General features: G+C 53.5%; 19 non-coding genes across 19 annotated transcripts; 7 read left to right on the top strand and 12 right to left on the bottom strand.

Annotated features, from left to right (window-relative positions):
• Positions 1-985: 985 nt before the first annotated feature.
• TRNAL-UAA (transfer RNA leucine (anticodon UAA)) lies at positions 986-1,068 on the bottom strand. Its single transcript has one exon. It is a non-coding gene; the product is annotated as a tRNA-Leu (tRNA).
• A 945-nt stretch (positions 1,069-2,013) lies between these two features.
• On the top strand, positions 2,014-2,085 carry TRNAE-CUC (transfer RNA glutamic acid (anticodon CUC)). The gene has a single exon. It is a non-coding gene; the product is annotated as a tRNA-Glu (tRNA).
• A 1,126-nt stretch (positions 2,086-3,211) lies between these two features.
• TRNAL-UAA (transfer RNA leucine (anticodon UAA)) lies at positions 3,212-3,294 on the bottom strand. The gene has a single exon. It is a non-coding gene; the product is annotated as a tRNA-Leu (tRNA).
• Positions 3,295-4,239: 945 nt separating this feature from the next.
• Positions 4,240-4,311, top strand: TRNAE-CUC (transfer RNA glutamic acid (anticodon CUC)). Its single transcript has one exon. It is a non-coding gene; the product is annotated as a tRNA-Glu (tRNA).
• Positions 4,312-5,437: 1,126 nt separating this feature from the next.
• TRNAL-UAA (transfer RNA leucine (anticodon UAA)) lies at positions 5,438-5,520 on the bottom strand. Its single transcript has one exon. It is a non-coding gene; the product is annotated as a tRNA-Leu (tRNA).
• A 945-nt stretch (positions 5,521-6,465) lies between these two features.
• Positions 6,466-6,537, top strand: TRNAE-CUC (transfer RNA glutamic acid (anticodon CUC)). The gene has a single exon. It is a non-coding gene; the product is annotated as a tRNA-Glu (tRNA).
• A 1,126-nt stretch (positions 6,538-7,663) lies between these two features.
• TRNAL-UAA (transfer RNA leucine (anticodon UAA)) lies at positions 7,664-7,746 on the bottom strand. The gene has a single exon. It is a non-coding gene; the product is annotated as a tRNA-Leu (tRNA).
• Positions 7,747-9,889: 2,143 nt separating this feature from the next.
• Positions 9,890-9,972, bottom strand: TRNAL-UAA (transfer RNA leucine (anticodon UAA)). Its single transcript has one exon. It is a non-coding gene; the product is annotated as a tRNA-Leu (tRNA).
• Positions 9,973-10,917: 945 nt separating this feature from the next.
• Positions 10,918-10,989, top strand: TRNAE-CUC (transfer RNA glutamic acid (anticodon CUC)). Its single transcript has one exon. It is a non-coding gene; the product is annotated as a tRNA-Glu (tRNA).
• Positions 10,990-12,115: 1,126 nt separating this feature from the next.
• TRNAL-UAA (transfer RNA leucine (anticodon UAA)) lies at positions 12,116-12,198 on the bottom strand. Its single transcript has one exon. It is a non-coding gene; the product is annotated as a tRNA-Leu (tRNA).
• Positions 12,199-14,341: 2,143 nt separating this feature from the next.
• TRNAL-UAA (transfer RNA leucine (anticodon UAA)) lies at positions 14,342-14,424 on the bottom strand. Its single transcript has one exon. It is a non-coding gene; the product is annotated as a tRNA-Leu (tRNA).
• A 945-nt stretch (positions 14,425-15,369) lies between these two features.
• TRNAE-CUC (transfer RNA glutamic acid (anticodon CUC)) lies at positions 15,370-15,441 on the top strand. Its single transcript has one exon. It is a non-coding gene; the product is annotated as a tRNA-Glu (tRNA).
• A 1,126-nt stretch (positions 15,442-16,567) lies between these two features.
• On the bottom strand, positions 16,568-16,650 carry TRNAL-UAA (transfer RNA leucine (anticodon UAA)). Its single transcript has one exon. It is a non-coding gene; the product is annotated as a tRNA-Leu (tRNA).
• Positions 16,651-18,799: 2,149 nt separating this feature from the next.
• On the bottom strand, positions 18,800-18,882 carry TRNAL-UAA (transfer RNA leucine (anticodon UAA)). The gene has a single exon. It is a non-coding gene; the product is annotated as a tRNA-Leu (tRNA).
• A 945-nt stretch (positions 18,883-19,827) lies between these two features.
• Positions 19,828-19,899, top strand: TRNAE-CUC (transfer RNA glutamic acid (anticodon CUC)). The gene has a single exon. It is a non-coding gene; the product is annotated as a tRNA-Glu (tRNA).
• A 1,126-nt stretch (positions 19,900-21,025) lies between these two features.
• TRNAL-UAA (transfer RNA leucine (anticodon UAA)) lies at positions 21,026-21,108 on the bottom strand. Its single transcript has one exon. It is a non-coding gene; the product is annotated as a tRNA-Leu (tRNA).
• Positions 21,109-22,053: 945 nt separating this feature from the next.
• Positions 22,054-22,125, top strand: TRNAE-CUC (transfer RNA glutamic acid (anticodon CUC)). The gene has a single exon. It is a non-coding gene; the product is annotated as a tRNA-Glu (tRNA).
• Positions 22,126-23,251: 1,126 nt separating this feature from the next.
• Positions 23,252-23,334, bottom strand: TRNAL-UAA (transfer RNA leucine (anticodon UAA)). Its single transcript has one exon. It is a non-coding gene; the product is annotated as a tRNA-Leu (tRNA).
• A 2,149-nt stretch (positions 23,335-25,483) lies between these two features.
• TRNAL-UAA (transfer RNA leucine (anticodon UAA)) lies at positions 25,484-25,566 on the bottom strand. The gene has a single exon. It is a non-coding gene; the product is annotated as a tRNA-Leu (tRNA).
• Between the last annotated feature and the right edge of the window lie 151 nt (positions 25,567-25,717).

Below are 25,717 nucleotides of genomic sequence, written 5' to 3'. Positions count from 1 at the left end.
CTCGGCGGGAGGAAAATCTCTTGTGCAAGGCTCTTGAGGAAGTGAGATTCTGTATTCCGAGGTGCGCTTCTTTTCGTAGGCTTCTGACCACATGGTGTGCGGCAGGAAGTCATCTTTGACAGGGCCGCAGGCTTTGTCTCCAAATGGCATCCCGGACCCACTGCAACCCACCTTTTTGCTGAAACGGAAGTCTGGTTCAGGGTAAGAAAAAGCTGAGCTGCACGTACCGAAAGCAGCAGAGCCCAGCGGCGGAGAGGGTGTGGCCAGGGCTGTCTGATTTGCATAGTGACCAGTGGCATCTTGGGAATGTACAGGCTTTGGAGCCTAACGGGTGCTGCAGGGGTCTGCCTGGCCGGAGAAATGCCTGTCTGGCGCTCCCCTCAGGACACACGTGTCTTCCGTTCGAGCATGGAGGGTGAGGGACATGGGTCACCCTCATATACAGGGGTGTGGGCATGGGCAGGATGGGGCGTGGGGGACCCGTCAGGGCATTGCCCGTTTGGAAGCCCGTTCGGAAGGCAAGAGGAGGCGGAGGCGGAGGCGGAGGCGGGAATCTCTGCTCAATTTTTTCCCGAGGCCTGGGGACAAGCCTTTGCACATTTGATCCAGCCGGGCCTGCATCAGCAGATCCTGCTCCGATGGCAAGGGAGAGCCTGCAGGTGTAAATCAAAGAAAGGGGAGAAATCCGCAAGAGGCGGGTTAACAAATTCCAGTGGCAGGCCCATGTTCCCCAGGAAGCAAGTACTTCCTCCTGCTCCCTTCAGTGGGAAAAGACATAGGAGGTGTATTTCTCTAAGCAGGGGCTCTGCGTAGGTGGCACTGCATTGCTTTGGGAAGCATCCATGCTAAGTGCAGAGTAGCAGCAGACCCCACAGCTGAGACGTGAATTGGGACTGTTAAGGAAGGGCACTGGGAGGGTGAGGAGGGCAGAGGAAAATGCTTTAAAAAAGCATCTGCAAGTTCCTACACACCCGCTGAAAACCCATACCAGGGATGGGGCTCGAACCCATGCGGACAACTGTCCATTGGATCTTAAGTCCAACGCCTTAACCACTCGGCCACCCTGGTGAGACCCTAGGCCCTGCCTTACTCAGCTCCCTTTTCATGCTGGCTGCTCCAGCGCAGGCTGTCCAGCAAGAGGTGATTGCAGAGTAAAAAGGCTTTTGCAGGAGGATAAAGGTAATTGCTTATGACAAACACACTGTGTGACACCTAACTTTTCCCCACTCGTACTTTATGGGCAATCTATACAGTGGAGTTAGCTTAGTCACAATAAGGAAGTGAGCAAGGCAGGCTCACAAGAGCATCTCCTCCCTGGTGGTCTAGTGGCTAGGATTCGGCGCTTTCACCGCCGCGGCCCGGGTTCGATTCCCGGTCAGGGAAGATCCCTCTAAGACGTAGACGTGTGTAATTTGTCCACGCAGCTCAGCTTTTTTTAATCGAAGGTCCTTAAAAAGGCACCCCGACCTATAGACGAAAGCAGAGGAAAGGGGCTGGGTCCCCTGTGTCCCAGGTTGCTTTGCTCCCATTGCCCTCAGCCACCTTCATGCGCACGCAGTCCCCCACCCAGTCAGGTGCTCTATGTGGGCGTAAAGTGCAGTACCAGCTCATCAGAAAGGTAAATTGCTGGAAAACCCGGCTGCGATGTATACATCTACTTTGGAGCACTCTTCTCCCTTGCACTCTTGAATCGGTCATTCGCAATGTATTCTTCCAGCAAGCTGAATAACGAGGTAGGTGTGAGAAGGTGTACCAGCTGTCTTTGAGCTATCAGCGGCCACTAGGTGTCCCTCTTGTGATTTCCCGGGGATCCCGATTGTACAGGAATTCGTCGGTTCAGTAGCACGGGGGAGGGGATGGCCTGTGCTTGGAAGTGACAAACAGTCTGGTGGAATCATGAGTGTTTTTTCAAGTTCTGATTCATATTCGCTGTAGAATAAAATATGCTTTCAGCCCCCATGAGCTTTGTCACTAGGAGAGCAGTGTAGGAACTTTTGCTGTATGGCTGTGGGTTCCCTGGTGGTCTAGTGGTTAGGATTCGGCGCTCTCACCGCCGCGGCCCGGGTTCGATTCCCGGTCAGGGAACAGTCCTTCTTCTGCCCTTGAATGCTTTTCCTTCCCGCAGGTCAGGGCTTCTCAAAATGAATTTGCTTTTCTGACAAACAGTTTGCCTAGCATCCCGCAATCTGGCTCCTAATTTGATTTTCGCAAGGTTCCCTTTGAGTTGCTTTCCTCGGCGGGAGGAAAATCTCTTGTGCAAGGCTCTTGAGGAAGTGAGATTCTGTATTCCGAGGTGCGCTTCTTTTCGTAGGCTTCTGACCACATGGTGTGCGGCAGGAAGTCATCTTTGACAGGGCCGCAGGCTTTGTCTCCAAATGGCATCCCGGACCCACTGCAACCCACCTTTTTGCTGAAACGGAAGTCTGGTTCAGGGTAAGAAAAAGCTGAGCTGCACGTACCGAAAGCAGCAGAGCCCAGCGGCGGAGAGGGTGTGGCCAGGGCTGTCTGATTTGCATAGTGACCAGTGGCATCTTGGGAATGTACAGGCTTTGGAGCCTAACGGGTGCTGCAGGGGTCTGCCTGGCCGGAGAAATGCCTGTCTGGCGCTCCCCTCAGGACACACGTGTCTTCCGTTCGAGCATGGAGGGTGAGGGACATGGGTCACCCTCATATACAGGGGTGTGGGCATGGGCAGGATGGGGCGTGGGGGACCCGTCAGGGCATTGCCCGTTTGGAAGCCCGTTCGGAAGGCAAGAGGAGGCGGAGGCGGAGGCGGGAATCTCTGCTCAATTTTTTCCCGAGGCCTGGGGACAAGCCTTTGCACATTTGATCCAGCCGGGCCTGCATCAGCAGATCCTGCTCCGATGGCAAGGGAGAGCCTGCAGGTGTAAATCAAAGAAAGGGGAGAAATCCGCAAGAGGCGGGTTAACAAATTCCAGTGGCAGGCCCATGTTCCCCAGGAAGCAAGTACTTCCTCCTGCTACCTTCAGTGGGAAAAGACATAGGAGGTGTATTTCTCTAAGCAGGGGCTCTGCGTAGGTGGCACTGCATTGCTTTGGCAAACATCCATGCTAAGTGCAGAGTAGCAGCAGACCCCACAGCTGAGACGTGAATTGGGACTGTTAAGGAAGGGCACTGGGAGGGTGAGGAGGGCAGAGGAAAATGCTTTACAAAAGCATCTGCAAGTTCCTACACACCCACTGAAAACCCATACCAGGGATGGGGCTCGAACCCATGCGGACAACTGTCCATTGGATCTTAAGTCCAACGCCTTAACCACTCGGCCACCCTGGTGAGACCCTAGGCCCTGCCTTACTCAGCTCCCTTTTCATGCTGGCTGCTCCAGCGCAGGCTGTCCAGCAAGAGGTGATTGCAGAGTAAAAAGGCTTTTGCAGGAGGATAAAGGTAATTGCTTATGACAAACACACTGTGTGACACCTAACTTTTCCCCACTCGTACTTTATGGGCAATCTATACAGTGGAGTTAGCTTAGTCACAATAAGGAAGTGAGCAAGGCAGGCTCACAAGAGCATCTCCTCCCTGGTGGTCTAGTGGCTAGGATTCGGCGCTTTCACCGCCACGGCCCGGGTTCAATTCCCGGTCAGGGAAGATCCCTCTAAGACGTAGACGTGCGTAATTTGTCCACGCAGCTCAGCTTTTTTTAATCGAAGGTCCTTAAAAAGGCACCCCGACCTATAGACGAAAGCAGAGGAAAGGGGCTGGGTCCCCTGTGTCCCAGGTTGCTTTGCTCCCATTGCCCTCAGCCACCTTCATGCGCACGCAGTCCCCCACCCAGTCAGGTGCTCTATGTGGGCGTAAAGTGCAGTACCAGCTCATCAGAAAGGTAAATTGCTGGAAAACCCGGCTGCGATGTATACATCTACTTTGGAGCACTCTTCTCCCTTGCACTCTTGAATCGGTCATTCGCAATGTATTCTTCCAGCAAGCTGAATAACGAGGTAGGTGTGAGAAGGTGTACCAGCTGTCTTTGAGCTATCAGCGGCCACTAGGTGTCCCTCTTGTGATTTCCCGGGGATCCCGATTGTACAGGAATTCGTCGGTTCAGTAGCACGGGGGAGGGGATGGCCTGTGCTTGGAAGTGACAAACAGTCTGGTGGAATCATGAGTGTTTTTTCAAGTTCTGATTCATATTCGCTGTAGAATAAAATATGCTTTCAGCCCCCATGAGCTTTGTCACTAGGAGAGCAGTGTAGGAACTTTTGCTGTATGGCTGTGGGTTCCCTGGTGGTCTAGTGGTTAGGATTCGGCGCTCTCACCGCCGCGGCCCGGGTTCGATTCCCGGTCAGGGAACAGTCCTTCTTCTGCCCTTGAATGCTTTTCCTTCCCGCAGGTCAGGGCTTCTCAAAATGAATTTGCTTTTCTGACAAACAGTTTGCCTAGCATCCCGCAATCTGGCTCCTAATTTGATTTTCGCAAGGTTCCCTTTGAGTTGCTTTCCTCGGCGGGAGGAAAATCTCTTGTGCAAGGCTCTTGAGGAAGTGAGATTCTGTATTCCGAGGTGCGCTTCTTTTCGTAGGCTTCTGACCACATGGTGTGCGGCAGGAAGTCATCTTTGACAGGGACGCAGGCTTTGTCTCCAAATGGCATCCCGGACCCACTGCAACCCACCTTTTTGCTGAAACGGAAGTCTGGTTCAGGGTAAGAAAAAGCTGAGCTGCACGTACCGAAAGCAGCAGAGCCCAGCGGCAGAGAGGGTGTGGCCAGGGCTGTCTGATTTGCATAGTGACCAGTGGCATCTTGGGAATGTACAGGCTTTGGAGCCTAACGGGTGCTGCAGGGGTCTGCCTGGCCGGAGAAATGCCTGTCTGGCGCTCCCCTCAGGACACACGTGTCTTCCGTTCGAGCATGGAGGGTGAGGGACATGGGTCACCCTCATATACAGGGGTGTGGGCATGGGCAGGATGGGGCGTGGGGGACCCGTCAGGGCATTGCCCGTTTGGAAGCCCGTTCGGAAGGCAAGAGGAGGCGGAGGCGGAGGCGGGAATCTCTGCTCAATTTTTTCCCGAGGCCTGGGGACAAGCCTTTGCACATTTGATCCAGCCGGGCCTGCATCAGCAGATCCTGCTCCGATGGCAAGGGAGAGCCTGCAGGTGTAAATCAAAGAAAGGGGAGAAATCCGCAAGAGGCGGGTTAACAAATTCCAGTGGCAGGCCCATGTTCCCCAGGAAGCAAGTACTTCCTCCTGCTACCTTCAGTGGGAAAAGACATAGGAGGTGTATTTCTCTAAGCAGGGGCTCTGCGTAGGTGGCACTGCATTGCTTTGGCAAACATCCATGCTAAGTGCAGAGTAGCAGCAGACCCCACAGCTGAGACGTGAATTGGGACTGTTAAGGAAGGGCACTGGGAGGGTGAGGAGGGCAGAGGAAAATGCTTTACAAAAGCATCTGCAAGTTCCTACACACCCACTGAAAACCCATACCAGGGATGGGGCTCGAACCCATGCGGACAACTGTCCATTGGATCTTAAGTCCAACGCCTTAACCACTCGGCCACCCTGGTGAGACCCTAGGTCCTGCCTTACTCAGCTCCCTTTTCATGCTGGCTGCTCCAGCGCAGGCTGTCCAGCAAGAGGTGATTGCAGAGTAAAAAGGCTTTTGCAGGAGGATAAAGGTAATTGCTTATGACAAACACACTGTGTGACACCTAACTTTTCCCCACTCGTACTTTATGGGCAATCTATACAGTGGAGTTAGCTTAGTCACAATAAGGAAGTGAGCAAGGCAGGCTCACAAGAGCATCTCCTCCCTGGTGGTCTAGTGGCTAGGATTCGGCGCTTTCACCGCCGCGGCCCGGGTTCAATTCCCGGTCAGGGAAGATCCCTCTAAGACGTAGACGTGCGTAATTTGTCCACGCAGCTCAGCTTTTTTTAATCGAAGGTCCTTAAAAAGGCACCCCGACCTATAGACGAAAGCAGAGGAAAGGGGCTGGGTCCCCTGTGTCCCAGGTTGCTTTGCTCCCATTGCCCTCAGCCACCTTCATGCGCACGCAGTCCCCCACCCAGTCAGGTGCTCTATGTGGGCGTAAAGTGCAGTACCAGCTCATCAGAAAGGTAAATTGCTGGAAAACCCGGCTGCGATGTATACATCTACTTTGGAGCACTCTTCTCCCTTGCACTCTTGAATCGGTCATTCGCAATGTATTCTTCCAGCAAGCTGAATAACGAGGTAGGTGTGAGAAGGTGTACCAGCTGTCTTTGAGCTATCAGCGGCCACTAGGTGTCCCTCTTGTGATTTCCCGGGGATCCCGATTGTACAGGAATTCGTCGGTTCAGTAGCACGGGGGAGGGGATGGCCTGTGCTTGGAAGTGACAAACAGTCTGGTGGAATCATGAGTGTTTTTTCAAGTTCTGATTCATATTCGCTGTAGAATAAAATATGCTTTCAGCCCCCATGAGCTTTGTCACTAGGAGAGCAGTGTAGGAACTTTTGCTGTATGGCTGTGGGTTCCCTGGTGGTCTAGTGGTTAGGATTCGGCGCTCTCACCGCCGCGGCCCGGGTTCGATTCCCGGTCAGGGAACAGTCCTTCTTCTGCCCTTGAATGCTTTTCCTTCCCGCAGGTCAGGGCTTCTCAAAATGAATTTGCTTTTCTGACAAACAGTTTGCCTAGCATCCCGCAATCTGGCTCCTAATTTGATTTTCGCAAGGTTCCCTTTGAGTTGCTTTCCTCGGCGGGAGGAAAATCTCTTGTGCAAGGCTCTTGAGGAAGTGAGATTCTGTATTCCGAGGTGCGCTTCTTTTCGTAGGCTTCTGACCACATGGTGTGCGGCAGGAAGTCATCTTTGACAGGGACGCAGGCTTTGTCTCCAAATGGCATCCCGGACCCACTGCAACCCACCTTTTTGCTGAAACGGAAGTCTGGTTCAGGGTAAGAAAAAGCTGAGCTGCACGTACCGAAAGCAGCAGAGCCCAGCGGCGGAGAGGGTGTGGCCAGGGCTGTCTGATTTGCATAGTGACCAGTGGCATCTTGGGAATGTACAGGCTTTGGAGCCTAACGGGTGCTGCAGGGGTCTGCCTGGCCGGAGAAATGCCTGTCTGGCGCTCCCCTCAGGACACACGTGTCTTCCGTTCGAGCATGGAGGGTGAGGGACATGGGTCACCCTCATATACAGGGGTGTGGGCATAGGCAGGATGGGGCGTGGGGGACCCGTCAGGGCATTGCCCGTTTGGAAGCCCGTTCGGAAGGCAAGAGGAGGCGGAGGCGGAGGCGGGAATCTCTGCTCAATTTTTTCCCGAGGCCTGGGGACAAGCCTTTGCACATTTGATCCAGCCGGGCCTGCATCAGCAGATCCTGCTCCGATGGCAAGGGAGAGCCTGCAGGTGTAAATCAAAGAAAGGGGAGAAATCCGCAAGAGGCGGGTTAACAAATTCCAGTGGCAGGCCCATGTTCCCCAGGAAGCAAGTACTTCCTCCTGCTCCCTTCAGTGGGAAAAGACATAGGAGGTGTATTTCTCTAAGCAGGGGCTCTGCGTAGGTGGCACTGCATTGCTTTGGGAAGCATCCATGCTAAGTGCAGAGTAGCAGCAGACCCCACAGCTGAGACGTGAATTTGGACTGTTAAGGAAGGGCACTGGGAGGGTGAGGAGGGCAGAGGAAAATGCTTTAAAAAAGCATCTGCAAGTTCCTACACACCCGCTGAAAACCCATACCAGGGATGGGGCTCGAACCCATGCGGACAACTGTCCATTGGATCTTAAGTCCAACGCCTTAACCACTCGGCCACCCTGGTGAGACCCTAGGCCCTGCCTTACTCAGCTCCCTTTTCATGCTGGCTGCTCCAGCGCAGGCTGTCCAGCAAGAGGTGATTGCAGAGTAAAAAGGCTTTTGCAGGAGGATAAAGGTAATTGCTTATGACAAACACACTGTGTGACACCTAACTTTTCCCCACTCGTACTTTATGGGCAATCTATACAGTGGAGTTAGCTTAGTCACAATAAGGAAGTGAGCAAGGCAGGCTCACAAGAGCATCTCCTCCCTGGTGGTCTAGTGGCTAGGATTCGGCGCTTTCACCGCCGCGGCCCGGGTTCGATTCCCGGTCAGGGAAGATCCCTCTAAGACGTAGACGTGCGTAATTTGTCCACGCAGCTCAGCTTTTTTTAATCGAAGGTCCTTAAAAAGGCACCCCGACCTATAGACGAAAGCAGAGGAAAGGGGCTGGGTCCCCTGTGTCCCAGGTTGCTTTGCTCCCATTGCCCTCAGCCACCTTCATGCGCACGCAGTCCCCCACCCAGTCAGGTGCTCTATGTGGGCGTAAAGTGCAGTACCAGCTCATCAGAAAGGTAAATTGCTGGAAAACCCGGCTGCGATGTATACATCTACTTTGGAGCACTCTTCTCCCTTGCACTCTTGAATCGGTCATTCGCAATGTATTCTTCCAGCAAGCTGAATAACGAGGTAGGTGTGAGAAGGTGTACCAGCTGTCTTTGAGCTATCAGCGGCCACTAGGTGTCCCTCTTGTGATTTCCCGGGGATCCCGATTGTACAGGAATTCGTCGGTTCAGTAGCACGGGGGAGGGGATGGCCTGTGCTTGGAAGTGACAAACAGTCTGGTGGAATCATGAGTGTTTTTTCAAGTTCTGATTCATATTCGCTGTAGAATAAAATATGCTTTCAGCCCCCATGAGCTTTGTCACTAGGAGAGCAGTGTAGGAACTTTTGCTGTATGGCTCTGGGTTCCCTGGTGGTCTAGTGGTTAGGATTCTGCGCTCTCACCGCCGCGGCCCGGGTTCGATTCCCGGTCAGGGAACAGTCCTTCTTCTGCCCTTGAATGCTTTTCCTTCCCGCAGGTCAGGGCTTCTCAAAATGAATTTGCTTTTCTGACAAACAGTTTGCCTAGCATCCCGCAATCTGGCTCCTAATTTGATTTTCGCAAGGTTCCCTTTGAGTTGCTTTCCTCGGCGGGAGGAAAATCTCTTGTGCAAGGCTCTTGAGGAAGTGAGATTCTGTATTCCGAGGTGCGCTTCTTTTCGTAGGCTTCTGACCACATGGTGTGCGGCAGGAAGTCATCTTTGACAGGGCCGCAGGCTTTGTCTCCAAATGGCATCCCGGACCCACTGCAACCCACCTTTTTGCTGAAACGGAAGTCTGGTTCAGGGTAAGAAAAAGCTGAGCTGCACGTACCGAAAGCAGCAGAGCCCAGCGGCGGAGAGGGTGTGGCCAGGGCTGTCTGATTTGCATAGTGACCAGTGGCATCTTGGGAATGTACAGGCTTTGGAGCCTAACGGGTGCTGCAGGGGTCTGCCTGGCCGGAGAAATGCCTGTCTGGCGCTCCCCTCAGGACACACGTGTCTTCCGTTCGAGCATGGAGGGTGAGGGACATGGGTCACCCTCATATACAGGGGTGTGGGCATGGGCAGGATGGGGCGTGGGGGACCCGTCAGGGCATTGCCCGTTTGGAAGCCCGTTCGGAAGGCAAGAGGAGGCGGAGGCGGAGGCGGGAATCTCTGCTCAATTTTTTCCCGAGGCCTGGGGACAAGCCTTTGCACATTTGATCCAGCCGGGCCTGCATCAGCAGATCCTGCTCCGATGGCAAGGGAGAGCCTGCAGGTGTAAATCAAAGAAAGGGGAGAAATCCGCAAGAGGCGGGTTAACAAATTCCAGTGGCAGGCCCATGTTCCCCAGGAAGCAAGTACTTCCTCCTGCTACCTTCAGTGGGAAAAGACATAGGAGGTGTATTTCTCTAAGCAGGGGCTCTGCGTAGGTGGCACTGCATTGCTTTGGCAAACATCCATGCTAAGTGCAGAGTAGCAGCAGACCCCACAGCTGAGACGTGAATTGGGACTGTTAAGGAAGGGCACTGGGAGGGTGAGGAGGGCAGAGGAAAATGCTTTACAAAAGCATCTGCAAGTTCCTACACACCCACTGAAAACCCATACCAGGGATGGGGCTCGAACCCATGCGGACAACTGTCCATTGGATCTTAAGTCCAACGCCTTAACCACTCGGCCACCCTGGTGAGACCCTAGGTCCTGCCTTACTCAGCTCCCTTTTCATGCTGGCTGCTCCAGCGCAGGCTGTCCAGCAAGAGGTGATTGCAGAGTAAAAAGGCTTTTGCAGGAGGATAAAGGTAATTGCTTATGACAAACACACTGTGTGACACCTAACTTTTCCCCACTCGTACTTTATGGGCAATCTATACAGTGGAGTTAGCTTAGTCACAATAAGGAAGTGAGCAAGGCAGGCTCACAAGAGCATCTCCTCCCTGGTGGTCTAGTGGCTAGGATTCGGCGCTTTCACCGCCGCGGCCCGGGTTCAATTCCCGGTCAGGGAAGATCCCTCTAAGACGTAGACGTGCGTAATTTGTCCACGCAGCTCAGCTTTTTTTAATCGAAGGTCCTTAAAAAGGCACCCCGACCTATAGACGAAAGCAGAGGAAAGGGGCTGGGTCCCCTGTGTCCCAGGTTGCTTTGCTCCCATTGCCCTCAGCCACCTTCATGCGCACGCAGTCCCCCACCCAGTCAGGTGCTCTATGTGGGCGTAAAGTGCAGTACCAGCTCATCAGAAAGGTAAATTGCTGGAAAACCCGGCTGCGATGTATACATCTACTTTGGAGCACTCTTCTCCCTTGCACTCTTGAATCGGTCATTCGCAATGTATTCTTCCAGCAAGCTGAATAACGAGGTAGGTGTGAGAAGGTGTACCAGCTGTCTTTGAGCTATCAGCGGCCACTAGGTGTCCCTCTTGTGATTTCCCGGGGATCCCGATTGTACAGGAATTCGTCGGTTCAGTAGCACGGGGGAGGGGATGGCCTGTGCTTGGAAGTGACAAACAGTCTGGTGGAATCATGAGTGTTTTTTCAAGTTCTGATTCATATTCGCTGTAGAATAAAATATGCTTTCAGCCCCCATGAGCTTTGTCACTAGGAGAGCAGTGTAGGAACTTTTGCTGTATGGCTGTGGGTTCCCTGGTGGTCTAGTGGTTAGGATTCGGCGCTCTCACCGCCGCGGCCCGGGTTCGATTCCCGGTCAGGGAACAGTCCTTCTTCTGCCCTTGAATGCTTTTCCTTCCCGCAGGTCAGGGCTTCTCAAAATGAATTTGCTTTTCTGACAAACAGTTTGCCTAGCATCCCGCAATCTGGCTCCTAATTTGATTTTCGCAAGGTTCCCTTTGAGTTGCTTTCCTCGGCGGGAGGAAAATCTCTTGTGCAAGGCTCTTGAGGAAGTGAGATTCTGTATTCCGAGGTGCGCTTCTTTTCGTAGGCTTCTGACCACATGGTGTGCGGCAGGAAGTCATCTTTGACAGGGACGCAGGCTTTGTCTCCAAATGGCATCCCGGACCCACTGCAACCCACCTTTTTGCTGAAACGGAAGTCTGGTTCAGGGTAAGAAAAAGCTGAGCTGCACGTACCGAAAGCAGCAGAGCCCAGCGGCGGAGAGGGTGTGGCCAGGGCTGTCTGATTTGCATAGTGACCAGTGGCATCTTGGGAATGTACAGGCTTTGGAGCCTAACGGGTGCTGCAGGGGTCTGCCTGGCCGGAGAAATGCCTGTCTGGCGCTCCCCTCAGGACACACGTGTCTTCCGTTCGAGCATGGAGGGTGAGGGACATGGGTCACCCTCATATACAGGGGTGTGGGCATAGGCAGGATGGGGCGTGGGGGACCCGTCAGGGCATTGCCCGTTTGGAAGCCCGTTCGGAAGGCAAGAGGAGGCGGAGGCGGAGGCGGGAATCTCTGCTCAATTTTTTCCCGAGGCCTGGGGACAAGCCTTTGCACATTTGATCCAGCCGGGCCTGCATCAGCAGATCCTGCTCCGATGGCAAGGGAGAGCCTGCAGGTGTAAATCAAAGAAAGGGGAGAAATCCGCAAGAGGCGGGTTAACAAATTCCAGTGGCAGGCCCATGTTCCCCAGGAAGCAAGTACTTCCTCCTGCTCCCTTCAGTGGGAAAAGACATAGGAGGTGTATTTCTCTAAGCAGGGGCTCTGCGTAGGTGGCACTGCATTGCTTTGGGAAGCATCCATGCTAAGTGCAGAGTAGCAGCAGACCCCACAGCTGAGACGTGAATTTGGACTGTTAAGGAAGGGCACTGGGAGGGTGAGGAGGGCAGAGGAAAATGCTTTAAAAAAGCATCTGCAAGTTCCTACACACCCGCTGAAAACCCATACCAGGGATGGGGCTCGAACCCATGCGGACAACTGTCCATTGGATCTTAAGTCCAACGCCTTAACCACTCGGCCACCCTGGTGAGACCCTAGGCCCTGCCTTACTCAGCTCCCTTTTCATGCTGGCTGCTCCAGCGCAGGCTGTCCAGCAAGAGGTGATTGCAGAGTAAAAAGGCTTTTGCAGGAGGATAAAGGTAATTGCTTATGACAAACACACTGTGTGACACCTAACTTTTCCCCACTCGTACTTTATGGGCAATCTATACAGTGGAGTTAGCTTAGTCACAATAAGGAAGTGAGCAAGGCAGGCTCACAAGAGCATCTCCTCCCTGGTGGTCTAGTGGCTAGGATTCGGCGCTTTCACCGCCGCGGCCCGGGTTCGATTCCCGGTCAGGGAAGATCCCTCTAAGACGTAGACGTGCGTAATTTGTCCACGCAGCTCAGCTTTTTTTAATCGAAGGTCCTTAAAAAGGCACCCCGACCTATAGACGAAAGCAGAGGAAAGGGGCTGGGTCCCCTGTGTCCCAGGTTGCTTTGCTCCCATTGCCCTCAGCCACCTTCATGCGCACGCAGTCCCCCACCCAGTCAGGTGCTCTATGTGGGCGTAAAGTGCAGTACCAGCTCATCAGAAAGGTAAATTGCTGGAAAACCCGGCTGCGATGTATACATCTACTTTGGAGCACTCTTCTCCCTTGCACTCTTGAATCGGTCATTCGCAATGTATTCTTCCAGCAAGCTGAATAACGAGGTAGGTGTGAGAAGGTGTACCAGCTGTCTTTGAGCTATCAGCGGCCACTAGGTGTCCCTCTTGTGATTTCCCGGGGATCCCGATTGTACAGGAATTCGTCGGTTCAGTAGCACGGGGGAGGGGATGGCCTGTGCTTGGAAGTGACAAACAGTCTGGTGGAATCATGAGTGTTTTTTCAAGTTCTGATTCATATTCGCTGTAGAATAAAATATGCTTTCAGCCCCCATGAGCTTTGTCACTAGGAGAGCAGTGTAGGAACTTTTGCTATATGGCTCTGGGTTCCCTGGTGGTCTAGTGGTTAGGATTCTGCGCTCTCACCGCCGCGGCCCGGGTTCGATTCCCGGTCAGGGAACAGTCCTTCTTCTGCCCTTGAATGCTTTTCCTTCCCGCAGGTCAGGGCTTCTCAAAATGAATTTGCTTTTCTGACAAACAGTTTGCCTAGCATCCCGCAATCTGGCTCCTAATTTGATTTTCGCAAGGTTCCCTTTGAGTTGCTTTCCTCGGCGGGAGGAAAATCTCTTGTGCAAGGCTCTTGAGGAAGTGAGATTCTGTATTCCGAGGTGCGCTTCTTTTCGTAGGCTTCTGACCACATGGTGTGCGGCAGGAAGTCATCTTTGACAGGGCCGCAGGCTTTGTCTCCAAATGGCATCCCGGACCCACTGCAACCCACCTTTTTGCTGAAACGGAAGTCTGGTTCAGGGTAAGAAAAAGCTGAGCTGCACGTACCGAAAGCAGCAGAGCCCAGCGGCGGAGAGGGTGTGGCCAGGGCTGTCTGATTTGCATAGTGACCAGTGGCATCTTGGGAATGTACAGGCTTTGGAGCCTAACGGGTGCTGCAGGGGTCTGCCTGGCCGGAGAAATGCCTGTCTGGCGCTCCCCTCAGGACACACGTGTCTTCCGTTCGAGCATGGAGGGTGAGGGACATGGGTCACCCTCATATACAGGGGTGTGGGCATGGGCAGGATGGGGCGTGGGGGACCCGTCAGGGCATTGCCCGTTTGGAAGCCCGTTCGGAAGGCAAGAGGAGGCGGAGGCGGAGGCGGGAATCTCTGCTCAATTTTTTCCCGAGGCCTGGGGACAAGCCTTTGCACATTTGATCCAGCCGGGCCTGCATCAGCAGATCCTGCTCCGATGGCAAGGGAGAGCCTGCAGGTGTAAATCAAAGAAAGGGGAGAAATCCGCAAGAGGCGGGTTAACAAATTCCAGTGGCAGGCCCATGTTCCCCAGGAAGCAAGTACTTCCTCCTGCTACCTTCAGTGGGAAAAGACATAGGAGGTGTATTTCTCTAAGCAGGGGCTCTGCGTAGGTGGCACTGCATTGCTTTGGCAAACATCCATGCTAAGTGCAGAGTAGCAGCAGACCCCACAGCTGAGACGTGAATTGGGACTGTTAAGGAAGGGCACTGGGAGGGTGAGGAGGGCAGAGGAAAATGCTTTACAAAAGCATCTGCAAGTTCCTACACACCCACTGAAAACCCATACCAGGGATGGGGCTCGAACCCATGCGGACAACTGTCCATTGGATCTTAAGTCCAACGCCTTAACCACTCGGCCACCCTGGTGAGACCCTAGGTCCTGCCTTACTCAGCTCCCTTTTCATGCTGGCTGCTCCAGCGCAGGCTGTCCAGCAAGAGGTGATTGCAGAGTAAAAAGGCTTTTGCAGGAGGATAAAGGTAATTGCTTATGACAAACACACTGTGTGACACCTAACTTTTCCCCACTCGTACTTTATGGGCAATCTATACAGTGGAGTTAGCTTAGTCACAATAAGGAAGTGAGCAAGGCAGGCTCACAAGAGCATCTCCTCCCTGGTGGTCTAGTGGCTAGGATTCGGCGCTTTCACCGCCGCGGCCCGGGTTCAATTCCCGGTCAGGGAAGATCCCTCTAAGACGTAGACGTGCGTAATTTGTCCACGCAGCTCAGCTTTTTTTAATCGAAGGTCCTTAAAAAGGCACCCCGACCTATAGACGAAAGCAGAGGAAAGGGGCTGGGTCCCCTGTGTCCCAGGTTGCTTTGCTCCCATTGCCCTCAGCCACCTTCATGCGCACGCAGTCCCCCACCCAGTCAGGTGCTCTATGTGGGCGTAAAGTGCAGTACCAGCTCATCAGAAAGGTAAATTGCTGGAAAACCCGGCTGCGATGTATACATCTACTTTGGAGCACTCTTCTCCCTTGCACTCTTGAATCGGTCATTCGCAATGTATTCTTCCAGCAAGCTGAATAACGAGGTAGGTGTGAGAAGGTGTACCAGCTGTCTTTGAGCTATCAGCGGCCACTAGGTGTCCCTCTTGTGATTTCCCGGGGATCCCGATTGTACAGGAATTCGTCGGTTCAGTAGCACGGGGGAGGGGATGGCCTGTGCTTGGAAGTGACAAACAGTCTGGTGGAATCATGAGTGTTTTTTCAAGTTCTGATTCATATTCGCTGTAGAATAAAATATGCTTTCAGCCCCCATGAGCTTTGTCACTAGGAGAGCAGTGTAGGAACTTTTGCTGTATGGCTGTGGGTTCCCTGGTGGTCTAGTGGTTAGGATTCGGCGCTCTCACCGCCGCGGCCCGGGTTCGATTCCCGGTCAGGGAACAGTCCTTCTTCTGCCCTTGAATGCTTTTCCTTCCCGCAGGTCAGGGCTTCTCAAAATGAATTTGCTTTTCTGACAAACAGTTTGCCTAGCATCCCGCAATCTGGCTCCTAATTTGATTTTCGCAAGGTTCCCTTTGAGTTGCTTTCCTCGGCGGGAGGAAAATCTCTTGTGCAAGGCTCTTGAGGAAGTGAGATTCTGTATTCCGAGGTGCGCTTCTTTTCGTAGGCTTCTGACCACATGGTGTGCGGCAGGAAGTCATCTTTGACAGGGACGCAGGCTTTGTCTCCAAATGGCATCCCGGACCCACTGCAACCCACCTTTTTGCTGAAACGGAAGTCTGGTTCAGGGTAAGAAAAAGCTGAGCTGCACGTACCGAAAGCAGCAGAGCCCAGCGGCGGAGAGGGTGTGGCCAGGGCTGTCTGATTTGCATAGTGACCAGTGGCATCTTGGGAATGTACAGGCTTTGGAGCCTAACGGGTGCTGCAGGGGTCTGCCTGGCCGGAGAAATGCCTGTCTGGCGCTCCCCTCAGGACACACGTGTCTTCCGTTCGAGCATGGAGGGTGAGGGACATGGGTCACCCTCATATACAGGGGTGTGGGCATAGGCAGGATGGGGCGTGGGGGACCCGTCAGGGCATTGCCCGTTTGGAAGCCCGTTCGGAAGGCAAGAGGAGGCGGAGGCGGAGGCGGGAATCTCTGCTCAATTTTTTCCCGAGGCCTGGGGACAAGCCTTTGCACATTTGATCCAGCCGGGCCTGCATCAGCAGATCCTGCTCCGATGGCAAGGGAGAGCCTGCAGGTGTAAATCAAAGAAAGGGGAGAAATCCGCAAGAGGCGGGTTAACAAATTCCAGTGGCAGGCCCATGTTCCCCAGGAAGCAAGTACTTCCTCCTGCTCCCTTCAGTGGGAAAAGACATAGGAGGTGTATTTCTCTAAGCAGGGGCTCTGCGTAGGTGGCACTGCATTGCTTTGGGAAGCATCCATGCTAAGTGCAGAGTAGCAGCAGACCCCACAGCTGAGACGTGAATTTGGACTGTTAAGGAAGGGCACTGGGAGGGTGAGGAGGGCAGAGGAAAATGCTTTAAAAAAGCATCTGCAAGTTCCTACACACCCGCTGAAAACCCATACCAGGGATGGGGCTCGAACCCATGCGGACAACTGTCCATTGGATCTTAAGTCCAACGCCTTAACCACTCGGCCACCCTGGTGAGACCCTAGGCCCTGCCTTACTCAGCTCCCTTTTCATGCTGGCTGCTCCAGCGCAGGCTGTCCAGCAAGAGGTGATTGCAGAGTAAAAAGGCTTTTGCAGGAGGATAAAGGTAATTGCTTATGACAAACACACTGTGTGACACCTAACTTTTCCCCACTCGTACTTTATGGGCAATCTATACAGTGGAGTTAGCTTAGTCACAATAAGGAAGTGAGCAAGGCAGGCTCACAAGAGCATCTCCTCCCTGGTGGTCTAGTGGCTAGGATTCGGCGCTTTCACCGCCGCGGCCCGGGTTCGATTCCCGGTCAGGGAAGATCCCTCTAAGACGTAGACGTGCGTAATTTGTCCACGCAGCTCAGCTTTTTTTAATCGAAGGTCCTTAAAAAGGCACCCCGACCTATAGACGAAAGCAGAGGAAAGGGGCTGGGTCCCCTGTGTCCCAGGTTGCTTTGCTCCCATTGCCCTCAGCCACCTTCATGCGCACGCAGTCCCCCACCCAGTCAGGTGCTCTATGTGGGCGTAAAGTGCAGTACCTGCTCATCAGAAAGGTAAATTGCTGGAAAACCCGGCTGCGATGTATACATCTACTTTGGAGCACTCTTCTCCCTTGCACTCTTGAATCGGTCATTCGCAATGTATTCTTCCAGCAAGCTGAATAACGAGGTAGGTGTGAGAAGGTGTACCAGCTGTCTTTGAGCTATCAGCGGCCACTAGGTGTCCCTCTTGTGATTTCCCGGGGATCCCGATTGTACAGGAATTCGTCGGTTCAGTAGCACGGGGGAGGGGATGGCCTGTGCTTGGAAGTGACAAACAGTCTGGTGGAATCATGAGTGTTTTTTCAAGTTCTGATTCATATTCGCTGTAGAATAAAATATGCTTTCAGCCCCCATGAGCTTTGTCACTAGGAGAGCAGTGTAGGAACTTTTGCTGTATGGCTCTGGGTTCCCTGGTGGTCTAGTGGTTAGGATTCTGCGCTCTCACCGCCGCGGCCCGGGTTCGATTCCCGGTCAGGGAACAGTCCTTCTTCTGCCCTTGAATGCTTTTCCTTCCCGCAGGTCAGGGCTTCTCAAAATGAATTTGCTTTTCTGACAAACAGTTTGCCTAGCATCCCGCAATCTGGCTCCTAATTTGATTTTCGCAAGGTTCCCTTTGAGTTGCTTTCCTCGGCGGGAGGAAAATCTCTTGTGCAAGGCTCTTGAGGAAGTGAGATTCTGTATTCCGAGGTGCGCTTCTTTTCGTAGGCTTCTGACCACATGGTGTGCGGCAGGAAGTCATCTTTGACAGGGCCGCAGGCTTTGTCTCCAAATGGCATCCCGGACCCACTGCAACCCACCTTTTTGCTGAAACGGAAGTCTGGTTCAGGGTAAGAAAAAGCTGAGCTGCACGTACCGAAAGCAGCAGAGCCCAGCGGCGGAGAGGGTGTGGCCAGGGCTGTCTGATTTGCATAGTGACCAGTGGCATCTTGGGAATGTACAGGCTTTGGAGCCTAACGGGTGCTGCAGGGGTCTGCCTGGCCGGAGAAATGCCTGTCTGGCGCTCCCCTCAGGACACACGTGTCTTCCGTTCGAGCATGGAGGGTGAGGGACATGGGTCACCCTCATATACAGGGGTGTGGGCATGGGCAGGATGGGGCGTGGGGGACCCGTCAGGGCATTGCCCGTTTGGAAGCCCGTTCGGAAGGCAAGAGGAGGCGGAGGCGGAGGCGGAGGCGGGAATCTCTGCTCAATTTTTTCCCGAGGCCTGGGGACAAGCCTTTGCACATTTGATCCAGCCGGGCCTGCATCAGCAGATCCTGCTCCGATGGCAAGGGAGAGCCTGCAGGTGTAAATCAAAGAAAGGGGAGAAATCCGCAAGAGGCGGGTTAACAAATTCCAGTGGCAGGCCCATGTTCCCCAGGAAGCAAGTACTTCCTCCTGCTCCCTTCAGTGGGAAAAGACATAGGAGGTGTATTTCTCTAAGCAGGGGCTCTGCGTAGGTGGCACTGCATTGCTTTGGGAAGCATCCATGCTAAGTGCAGAGTAGCAGCAGACCCCACAGCTGAGACGTGAATTGGGACTGTTAAGGAAGGGCACTGGGAGGGTGAGGAGGGCAGAGGAAAATGCTTTAAAAAAGCATCTGCAAGTTCCTACACACCCGCTGAAAACCCATACCAGGGATGGGGCTCGAACCCATGCGGACAACTGTCCATTGGATCTTAAGTCCAACGCCTTAACCACTCGGCCACCCTGGTGAGACCCTAGGCCCTGCCTTACTCAGCTCCCTTTTCATGCTGGCTGCTCCAGCGCAGGCTGTCCAGCAAGAGGTGATTGCAGAGTAAAAAGGCTTTTGCAGGAGGATAAAGGTAATTGCTTATGACAAACACACTGTGTGACACCTAACTTTTCCCCACTCGTACTTTATGGGCAATCTATACAGTGGAGTTAGCTTAGTCACAATAAGGAAGTGAGCAAGGCAGGCTCACAAGAGCATCTCCTCCCTGGTGGTCTAGTGGCTAGGATTCGGCGCTTTCACCGCCGCGGCCCGGGTTCGATTCCCGGTCAGGGAAGATCTCTCTAAGACGTAGACGTGTGTAATTTGTCCACGCAGCTCAGCTTTTTTTAATCGAAGGTCCTTAAAAAGGCACCCCGACCTATAGACGAAAGCAGAGGAAAGGGGCTGGGTCCCCTGTGTCCCAGGTTGCTTTGCTCCCATTGCCCTCAGCCACCTTCATGCGCACGCAGTCCCCCACCCAGTCAGGTGCTCTATGTGGGCGTAAAGTGCAGTACCAGCTCATCAGAAAGGTAAATTGCTGGAAAACCCGGCTGCGATGTATACATCTACTTTGGAGCACTCTTCTCCCTTGCACTCTTGAATCGGTCATTCGCAATGTATTCTTCCAGCAAGCTGAATAACGAGGTAGGTGTGAGAAGGTGTACCAGCTGTCTTTGAGCTATCAGCGGCCACTAGGTGTCCCTCTTGTGATTTCCCGGGGATCCCGATTGTACAGGAATTCGTCGGTTCAGTAGCACGGGGGAGGGGATGGCCTGTGCTTGGAAGTGACAAACAGTCTGGTGGAATCATGAGTGTTTTTTCAAGTTCTGATTCATATTCGCTGTAGAATAAAATATGCTTTCAGCCCCCATGAGCTTTGTCACTAGGAGAGCAGTGTAGGAACTTTTGCTGTATGGCTGTGGGTTCCCTGGTGGTCTAGTGGTTAGGATTCGGCGCTCTCACCGCCGCGGCCCGGGTTCGATTCCCGGTCAGGGAACAGTCCTTCTTCTGCCCTTGAATGCTTTTCCTTCCCGCAGGTCAGGGCTTCTCAAAATGAATTTGCTTTTCTGACAAACAGTTTGCCTAGCATCCCGCAATCTGGCTCCTAATTTGATTTTCGCAAGGTTCCCTTTGAGTTGCTTTCCTCGGCGGGAGGAAAATCTCTTGTGCAAGGCTCTTGAGGAAGTGAGATTCTGTATTCCGAGGTGCGCTTCTTTTCGTAGGCTTCTGACCACATGGTGTGCGGCAGGAAGTCATCTTTGACAGGGCCGCAGGCTTTGTCTCCAAATGGCATCCCGGACCCACTGCAACCCACCTTTTTGCTGAAACGGAAGTCTGGTTCAGGGTAAGAAAAAGCTGAGCTGCACGTACCGAAAGCAGCAGAGCCCAGCGGCGGAGAGGGTGTGGCCAGGGCTGTCTGATTTGCATAGTGACCAGTGGCATCTTGGGAATGTACAGGCTTTGGAGCCTAACGGGTGCTGCAGGGGTCTGCCTGGCCGGAGAAATGCCTGTCTGGCGCTCCCCTCAGGACACACGTGTCTTCCGTTCGAGCATGGAGGGTGAGGGACATGGGTCACCCTCATATACAGGGGTGTGGGCATGGGCAGGATGGGGCGTGGGGGACCCGTCAGGGCATTGCCCGTTTGGAAGCCCGTTCGGAAGGCAAGAGGAGGCGGAGGCGGAGGCGGGAATCTCTGCTCAATTTTTTCCCGAGGCCTGGGGACAAGCCTTTGCACATTTGATCCAGCCGGGCCTGCATCAGCAGATCCTGCTCCGATGGCAAGGGAGAGCCTGCAGGTGTAAATCAAAGAAAGGGGAGAAATCCGCAAGAGGCGGGTTAACAAATTCCAGTGGCAGGCCCATGTTCCCCAGGAAGCAAGTACTTCCTCCTGCTACCTTCAGTGGGAAAAGACATAGGAGGTGTATTTCTCTAAGCAGGGGCTCTGCGTAGGTGGCACTGCATTGCTTTGGCAAACATCCATGCTAAGTGCAGAGTAGCAGCAGACCCCACAGCTGAGACGTGAATTGGGACTGTTAAGGAAGGGCACTGGGAGGGTGAGGAGGGCAGAGGAAAATGCTTTACAAAAGCATCTGCAAGTTCCTACACACCCACTGAAAACCCATACCAGGGATGGGGCTCGAACCCATGCGGACAACTGTCCATTGGATCTTAAGTCCAACGCCTTAACCACTCGGCCACCCTGGTGAGACCCTAGGTCCTGCCTTACTCAGCTCCCTTTTCATGCTGGCTGCTCCAGCGCAGGCTGTCCAGCAAGAGGTGATTGCAGAGTAAAAAGGCTTTTGCAGGAGGATAAAGGTAATTGCTTATGACAAACACACTGTGTGACACCTAACTTTTCCCCACTCGTACTTTATGGGCAATCTATACAGTGGAGTTAGCTTAGTCACAATAAGGAAGTGAGCAAGGCAGGCTCACAAGAGCATCTCCTCCCTGGTGGTCTAGTGGCTAGGATTCGGCGCTTTCACCGCCGCGGCCCGGGTTCAATTCCCGGTCAGGGAAGATCCCTCTAAGACGTAGACGTGCGTAATTTGTCCACGCAGCTCAGCTTTTTTTAATCGAAGGTCCTTAAAAAGGCACCCCGACCTATAGACGAAAGCAGAGGAAAGGGGCTGGGTCCCCTGTGTCCCAGGTTGCTTTGCTCCCATTGCCCTCAGCCACCTTCATGCGCACGCAGTCCCCCACCCAGTCAGGTGCTCTATGTGGGCGTAAAGTGCAGTACCAGCTCATCAGAAAGGTAAATTGCTGGAAAACCCGGCTGCGATGTATACATCTACTTTGGAGCACTCTTCTCCCTTGCACTCTTGAATCGGTCATTCGCAATGTATTCTTCCAGCAAGCTGAATAACGAGGTAGGTGTGAGAAGGTGTACCAGCTGTCTTTGAGCTATCAGCGGCCACTAGGTGTCCCTCTTGTGATTTCCCGGGGATCCCGATTGTACAGGAATTCGTCGGTTCAGTAGCACGGGGGAGGGGATGGCCTGTGCTTGGAAGTGACAAACAGTCTGGTGGAATCATGAGTGTTTTTTCAAGTTCTGATTCATATTCGCTGTAGAATAAAATATGCTTTCAGCCCCCATGAGCTTTGTCACTAGGAGAGCAGTGTAGGAACTTTTGCTGTATGGCTGTGGGTTCCCTGGTGGTCTAGTGGTTAGGATTCGGCGCTCTCACCGCCGCGGCCCGGGTTCGATTCCCGGTCAGGGAACAGTCCTTCTTCTGCCCTTGAATGCTTTTCCTTCCCGCAGGTCAGGGCTTCTCAAAATGAATTTGCTTTTCTGACAAACAGTTTGCCTAGCATCCCGCAATCTGGCTCCTAATTTGATTTTCGCAAGGTTCCCTTTGAGTTGCTTTCCTCGGCGGGAGGAAAATCTCTTGTGCAAGGCTCTTGAGGAAGTGAGATTCTGTATTCCGAGGTGCGCTTCTTTTCGTAGGCTTCTGACCACATGGTGTGCGGCAGGAAGTCATCTTTGACAGGGACGCAGGCTTTGTCTCCAAATGGCATCCCGGACCCACTGCAACCCACCTTTTTGCTGAAACGGAAGTCTGGTTCAGGGTAAGAAAAAGCTGAGCTGCACGTACCGAAAGCAGCAGAGCCCAGCGGCGGAGAGGGTGTGGCCAGGGCTGTCTGATTTGCATAGTGACCAGTGGCATCTTGGGAATGTACAGGCTTTGGAGCCTAACGGGTGCTGCAGGGGTCTGCCTGGCCGGAGAAATGCCTGTCTGGCGCTCCCCTCAGGACACACGTGTCTTCCGTTCGAGCATGGAGGGTGAGGGACATGGGTCACCCTCATATACAGGGGTGTGGGCATAGGCAGGATGGGGCGTGGGGGACCCGTCAGGGCATTGCCCGTTTGGAAGCCCGTTCGGAAGGCAAGAGGAGGCGGAGGCGGAGGCGGGAATCTCTGCTCAATTTTTTCCCGAGGCCTGGGGACAAGCCTTTGCACATTTGATCCAGCCGGGCCTGCATCAGCAGATCCTGCTCCGATGGCAAGGGAGAGCCTGCAGGTGTAAATCAAAGAAAGGGGAGAAATCCGCAAGAGGCGGGTTAACAAATTCCAGTGGCAGGCCCATGTTCCCCAGGAAGCAAGTACTTCCTCCTGCTCCCTTCAGTGGGAAAAGACATAGGAGGTGTATTTCTCTAAGCAGGGGCTCTGCGTAGGTGGCACTGCATTGCTTTGGGAAGCATCCATGCTAAGTGCAGAGTAGCAGCAGACCCCACAGCTGAGACGTGAATTTGGACTGTTAAGGAAGGGCACTGGGAGGGTGAGGAGGGCAGAGGAAAATGCTTTAAAAAAGCATCTGCAAGTTCCTACACACCCGCTGAAAACCCATACCAGGGATGGGGCTCGAACCCATGCGGACAAATGTCCATTGGATCTTAAGTCCAACGCCTTAACCACTCGGCCACCCTGGTGAGACCCTAGGCCCTGCCTTACTCAGCTCCCTTTTCATGCTGGCTGCTCCAGCGCAGGCTGTCCAGCAAGAGGTGATTGCAGAGTAAAAAGGCTTTTGCAGGAGGATAAAGGTAATTGCTTATGACAAACACACTGTGTGACACCTAACTTTTCCCCACTCGTACTTTATGGGCAATCTATACAGTGGAGTTAGCTTAGTCACAATAAGGAAGTGAGCAAGGCAGGCTCACAAGAGCATCTCCTCCCTGGTGGTCTAGTGGCTAGGATTCGGCGCTTTCACCGCCGCGGCCCGGGTTCGATTCCCGGTCAGGGAAGATCCCTCTAAGACGTAGACGTGCGTAATTTGTCCACGCAGCTCAGCTTTTTTTAATCGAAGGTCCTTAAAAAGGCACCCCGACCTATAGACGAAAGCAGAGGAAAGGGGCTGGGTCCCCTGTGTCCCAGGTTGCTTTGCTCCCATTGCCCTCAGCCACCTTCATGCGCACGCAGTCCCCCACCCAGTCAGGTGCTCTATGTGGGCGTAAAGTGCAGTACCAGCTCATCAGAAAGGTAAATTGCTGGAAAACCCGGCTGCGATGTATACATCTACTTTGGAGCACTCTTCTCCCTTGCACTCTTGAATCGGTCATTCGCAATGTATTCTTCCAGCAAGCTGAATAACGAGGTAGGTGTGAGAAGGTGTACCAGCTGTCTTTGAGCTATCAGCGGCCACTAGGTGTCCCTCTTGTGATTTCCCGGGGATCCCGATTGTACAGGAATTCGTCGGTTCAGTAGCACGGGGGAGGGGATGGCCTGTGCTTGGAAGTGACAAACAGTCTGGTGGAATCATGAGTGTTTTTTCAAGTTCTGATTCATATTCGCTGTAGAATAAAATATGCTTTCAGCCCCCATGAGCTTTGTCACTAGGAGAGCAGTGTAGGAACTTTTGCTGTATGGCTCTGGGTTCCCTGGTGGTCTAGTGGTTAGGATTCTGCGCTCTCACCGCCGCGGCCCGGGTTCGATTCCCGGTCAGGGAACAGTCCTTCTTCTGCCCTTGAATGCTTTTCCTTCCCGCAGGTCAGGGCTTCTCAAAATGAATTTGCTTTTCTGACAAACAGTTTGCCTAGCATCCCGCAATCTGGCTCCTAATTTGATTTTCGCAAGGTTCCCTTTGAGTTGCTTTCCTCGGCGGGAGGAAAATCTCTTGTGCAAGGCTCTTGAGGAAGTGAGATTCTGTATTCCGAGGTGCGCTTCTTTTCGTAGGCTTCTGACCACATGGTGTGCGGCAGGAAGTCATCTTTGACAGGGCCGCAGGCTTTGTCTCCAAATGGCATCCCGGACCCACTGCAACCCACCTTTTTGCTGAAACGGAAGTCTGGTTCAGGGTAAGAAAAAGCTGAGCTGCACGTACCGAAAGCAGCAGAGCCCAGCGGCGGAGAGGGTGTGGCCAGGGCTGTCTGATTTGCATAGTGACCAGTGGCATCTTGGGAATGTACAGGCTTTGGAGCCTAACGGGTGCTGCAGGGGTCTGCCTGGCCGGAGAAATGCCTGTCTGGCGCTCCCCTCAGGACACACGTGTCTTCCGTTCGAGCATGGAGGGTGAGGGACATGGGTCACCCTCATATACAGGGGTGTGGGCATGGGCAGGATGGGGCGTGGGGGACCCGTCAGGGCATTGCCCGTTTGGAAGCCCGTTCGGAAGGCAAGAGGAGGCGGAGGCGGAGGCGGAGGCGGGAATCTCTGCTCAATTTTTTCCCGAGGCCTGGGGACAAGCCTTTGCACATTTGATCCAGCCGGGCCTGCATCAGCAGATCCTGCTCCGATGGCAAGGGAGAGCCTGCAGGTGTAAATCAAAGAAAGGGGAGAAATCCGCAAGAGGCGGGTTAACAAATTCCAGTGGCAGGCCCATGTTCCCCAGGAAGCAAGTACTTCCTCCTGCTCCCTTCAGTGGGAAAAGACATAGGAGGTGTATTTCTCTAAGCAGGGGCTCTGCGTAGGTGGCACTGCATTGCTTTGGGAAGCATCCATGCTAAGTGCAGAGTAGCAGCAGACCCCACAGCTGAGACGTGAATTGGGACTGTTAAGGAAGGGCACTGGGAGGGTGAGGAGGGCAGAGGAAAATGCTTTAAAAAAGCATCTGCAAGTTCCTACACACCCGCTGAAAACCCATACCAGGGATGGGGCTCGAACCCATGCGGACAACTGTCCATTGGATCTTAAGTCCAACGCCTTAACCACTCGGCCACCCTGGTGAGACCCTAGGCCCTGCCTTACTCAGCTCCCTTTTCATGCTGGCTGCTCCAGCGCAGGCTGTCCAGCAAGAGGTGATTGCAGAGTAAAAAGGCTTTTGCAGGAGGATAAAGGTAATTGCTTATGACAAACACACTGTGTGACACCTAACTT

The sequence above is a fragment of the Triturus cristatus genome, chromosome 5_2, assembly GCF_964204655.1.
Source record: "Triturus cristatus chromosome 5_2, aTriCri1.1, whole genome shotgun sequence".
NCBI classification, from domain to species: Eukaryota; Metazoa; Chordata; class Amphibia; order Caudata; family Salamandridae; genus Triturus; species Triturus cristatus.
Note: the sequence above shows the minus strand (reverse complement) of the source record. Positions and strands in the feature narration are given on the sequence as shown.